This window comes from Mustela erminea, unplaced genomic scaffold (genome assembly GCF_009829155.1).
Source record: "Mustela erminea isolate mMusErm1 unplaced genomic scaffold, mMusErm1.Pri scaffold_40_arrow_ctg1, whole genome shotgun sequence".
Taxonomy (NCBI): Eukaryota; Metazoa; Chordata; class Mammalia; order Carnivora; family Mustelidae; genus Mustela; species Mustela erminea.
The window spans coordinates 152,281-157,278 of record NW_022476400.1 but is presented as its reverse complement, the minus strand read 5'-3'; the positions used below and the strand labels follow the sequence as shown (position 1 = coordinate 157,278).

The window sequence follows — 4,998 nt, the reverse complement described above, 5'->3', positions numbered from 1 at the left end:
ACATCTATAGCACTTAGCTTTCTGAAAGTAGTCACTTATTTGTCTTCTAAAGTCAGACCTCTTGTATAGTCTAATTTTCTGTGTCACCTATATCTATGATCAAACACATCCACTCAGTTTGAATTTTAATGCAGCAGTTAAATTCTTTCCAGAACTTCCAAATGAATAACATGATGAGAAAACTATAGCTAAGGACCAGGCTTGAGGATGGCCCTCTGTAACTAAATATGGCTCACTGAATATAGCCTAAACTTGAGGATGTGTTGTGGTCATGAAACCAATAAAGAAGATTCCCTGTAGGGACTTGTTTCCTGAAAACCAAAAATCCATTACTCTAGAAAGGAAATATATGGATATTCAACCTTTTGTTTTGGCATTACTGACTTCATTGTGCCTCAATGTAAAATTATTGAGCATGATTTTCAGGTCATCATTTCTCTAGAAGATAAAATGTGTTCTCATCTTCAATCCAACTAGGGCACTATCTGTCAAATTACACACTTTGACTTGTATATGCTCATCAGTGATAGATTCTGCAATTTGTGATGCCAGAATACACATGACTTATACCATATGCCATCACGAACCCCTGGCTGACAGGTTCATTCTGTGGCAACAGCCAAACAAGGATCTTTTTTTTAAGAGTCATTTTCTGTGTGGACAGTTGTAAGACCTATTATAAAATGTTTTACTACATTTCTCAGGGTCTCATGATTTATCCATACTCTACATTGAGCAATTATAATCATTTCTGGAAAAAAATGACTTCTTACAGAGTTGATGCAACTTTCATTCACCAAGCAGAGAAAGGACAACATATACAGGTTTCTTAAGTTTGGATAAACATTCAGGTGGTGTTTGTAGACATGGGAGAGATTCATTGGTCAATTTTATTCTATCCAATATAGTTCATAATTTATTACATATAAACTCAAATAAAATCTTACTCTTTCAGCCATATGAAACTCTGGATCTAGAAATCAGGTGATAGGACACTTGCAATTATGATCACTTTATGAATCTTTTGGAACCATGTAAGGAACTTTCCATATCATGGGCAATAACCTGTTGTATTATGTTGTAAGTCCTCTTCAGTGTCTTACAATCTTGACAAAAACAGAATAAATTAAAATATAATAATTAGTGTAAATATATACACTTTTATATTTAGACCAAAGAAACTCACAAAATGGAGTAGGAACCAAAGCTCTGAAATATTCTCATATACTTTAAATAAACTTTCAGTAAAAAACGTAATGTTTTTTTTCACTTATTATCAGGAAAATACAAATCAAAATCAGGATGGAATACCACTTCACACCTATCAGAATGGCTAAAATTAACAATATGGGAAACAACAAATTTTGGTGAGGATACAGAAAAAGAGTAACTCTCTTAACAATGTTGATGGGAATGAAAACTGGTGCAACCACTCTGGAAAACAGTATGGAGCTTCCTTAAAAAGGTAAAATGGAACTACCCTATAATGCAGCAATTACACCACTGGTTATTTACCTAAAGGATGAAAAGAATACTCTTTTGAAGGGGCAAAAGCATCCCAGTGTTTATAGCAGCACTGTCAACAATAGCCAAATTATGGAAAGAGCCCAAACCTCCACTGACTGGCAAATGGATGATAAAGATGTGGTATGATATGTTCCATGGAATATTACTCAGCCATCAAAAAAGAATGAAAATCTTGCCATTTGCAATGATATGGATGTTGCTATATTGTATTATGTTAAACAAAACAATTCAGTCAGAGAAAGGCAAATACTATATAATTTCACTCATATGTGAATAAGAAACAAAACAGGTGAACACAGAGAAGGGGAAAAGAGACAGAAGGAAACCATAAGAGATTCTTAGCTATAGAGAACAACTGAGGGTTGCTGTAGGGCAGATGGGCAGGGGACAAGGTAATTGGGTGATGGACATTAAGGAGGGGACTTGTAATAAATACTGTTATATACAAACGATGACCCACTAAATTCTACCCCTGAAACTAATACTATACTGTATGTGAATTAACTTGAGTTTAAATAGAATATTGAGGAGTGACAAGGCAAGATGGCAGAGGAGTGGGGGACTCCATTTCAACAGGTCCCCTGAAGTTAGGTGGATATCTACCAAGCCATTCTGAACACCAACTGAAGCAGCTTGAGGTGTAAGATTATATGTCTGGATATCTACAAAGGCAAAGGATCATCAGTTTTCAGGTACAAAGGATTGAGTTGTGATTCTGTGCACAGATATCATAGGATAAACAGAAGGGGGAGGAAGCCAACAGAAGCTAGCCCCTGGAGGAAGCCAACAGAAAGCCAGCCAACTGCAGTGAAAAAGTGCCTATACCAGGCGACCAGCAATAACTTACAGAGCAGTGGTGGCAGGACAAGAAGGGCTTGATAACAGTGCTGAGACAGGATACAGGAGCTGAAGGGGAACACACTGTGACTGGAGTGACTGCTTACACAGACCTGTTTCCACAGACCTGGGGTAGCTGTCCCCACAACCGCTACTGCCCATGCCCGTGTGGTCCTGGACCCACCTGTGTGGACCCAAGTGAGCTGCTGCCACCACTGCTGCTGCCCATGCCTGCCCAGACCTGGAATGCTGCTGGTTTTGGAATCAGAAATGGCAGAGACAAGAGGGTACCTGAATCAATGGCTGATAGGGTCACTGGGGGCATGAACCACCTGGGGGTGGCTGCAGTTTTCAATGGCCCTTACAGAAAGGGAGACTGTGTGTTCTGAAGTGTTGAGAGAGGAGCAGACTGTGACTTCTCTACCCTGGAGAGAGCTCTGGGTGTGGACATTTCACTTAGTTCTGACCCTCTGAAAAGCTATCAGAGAACAAAAGTCCCTGGAGAACAAAAGCCCAAAAACACAGTTGCTAAAGAGCCCAGCCCTCTGATAGGGGGCAGAGCAACTCCATCCAAGGACAGTTGCCTGAAAAACAGCACAGCAGGCTCCACCCCCCAAAAATCTGGAAGAACAAGAGGACAACAGCCTCAGAGTCCTCATAAAACTGTAAACCCCCAAAACCAGGGGAAAATAGTATATTGAGCTCCTGATGTTGCCTCAAGGCCTGTGTATTTCTCAGACGCACCTTTTTTTTTTTTAATTTTCTCACGTTTCTTCTTTTTTTTTCTTTACCTACTTCTCATTTCAACTAGATGTGTAATACAACATATTCCAGAGTAGCTTTTTAACTTGTACATTTTCATACCTAAATTTTTTTCCCTTTAGATACATAGATCAATAGATAGATGATAGATAGATATAAGCTTTAATGTATTCCTTTTTTTCCTTATTCAATACTATATATAAATTGGTATATATACCAATTTAAATTCCTTATAACTCTGGGAAGTAGTGTTTTCTAACAAAGAGAACAAAATACACCCAGGAAGAACTGAAACACCCTATGTTGTCCCATTTGAGATATTATAGCCCCTTTCCTAACCCCCTCTTTTTTTAACTTTATAAATCTAATTCCTGTGTTCCATTTTGGCTGGGTTTTTTCAGAGGTGACTTCTGTCAGCTCCAAACTTTCCTAGGCTGCATCTTGCCTGGATTATGGTTGATAGTAACTCTATACATCCCCTCAACCTTTCATCAACATAATGACTAGAAGAAGGAACTCTTTTTTTTTTTAAAGATTATTTATTTATTTATTTATTTGACAGACAGAGATCACAAGTAGGCAGAGAGACAGGCAGAGAGAGAGAGGGAAGCAGGCTCCCCGCTGAGCAGGGAGCCTGATGTGGGGCTCCATCCCAGGACCCTGGGATCATGACCTGAGCTGAAGGGAGAGGCTTTAACCCACTGAGTCATGCAGGCTCCCCAGGAGAAGGAACTCTTAACAAAGAAAAGAACCAGACACAATGGCCTCTTGCACAGTCCTAATGAATATGGATATAAGCAAGATGTAAAAAATAGACTTCAGGGTAGCAATTATGAAGACAATAGCTAGGCTGGAGAAAAACATTAGTGGCAAGATAGAATCTCTAAGTGCAGAAATGAGAGTTAAACAGGCCAAACTAGCAGTGCCTAGGTGGCTCCATGAGTTAAATCCTCTGCCTTTGGCTCAGGTCATGATCCCAGAGTCCTGGGATTGATCCCCGCATTGGGCTCTCTGCTCAGCAGGGAACATGTTTCTCTCTCTCTCTCTTCCTTCCTCTCTGCCTACTTGTGATCTCTGTCTGTCAAATAAATAAATAAATAAATAAATCTTTAAAAAAACAAAAAAACAAAAAACAAAAACAGGCCAAACTTAAAAATGCTATGAATAAAATGCAGTCTAAACTAAATACTCCAGTGCTCTCTTTGGCAGCACATATACTAAATTAATAAATATATATATATATATATATATACACACACACACATATATGTATAATCTAATATATATCTAATAAAAATAAACAACTAGGGTAAATGAGGCAGAATAATGAATTAGTGATCTGGAAGATAAGCAGATATGAAGGAAGGAACAGGAGGAGGCCTGGAACAAACAGCTTAAAATCCATAAGAACATACTTAGAGAAATCGATGACTCCATGAAGCATACCAGTGTCAGAATTATTGAGATTCCTGAGGTGGAGGAGAGAAAGAGAGGGATAGAAGATATATTTTAGCAAATCATAGCTGAGAATTTCTCAATCTGGGGAATGAAACAAGCATTCGTGTTCTATGGGCAGAGAGAACACCCGTCTAAGATTAAGGAGAACAAACCAATGCCCTGGCATGTATTATTAATACTTGCAAATCTTATACTTAACTAATGAATCATTGAACACTACCTTAAAAAATTTATGTACTATACAGGTTAACCAAACATAATAAATAAATAAAAACTTACAAATCTTAGAACCAAGGAGACCATCCTGAGAGCAGTTTAGGGAAGAGATTATTTATGTACAGAGGGAGAACCATCAGAATAATATCAGACGTGTCTACAGAAACCTGGGAAGCCAGAAAAGGCTGGAAAAACATA

General features: G+C 38.4%; 1 non-coding gene across 1 annotated transcript; it reads right to left on the bottom strand.

The window, feature by feature from the left end:
* Positions 1-390: 390 nt before the first annotated feature.
* On the bottom strand, positions 391-471 carry LOC116583976. The gene has a single exon (XR_004282999.1). It is a non-coding gene; the product is annotated as a small nucleolar RNA SNORD115 (small nucleolar RNA).
* Positions 472-4,998: the final 4,527 nt, after the last annotated feature.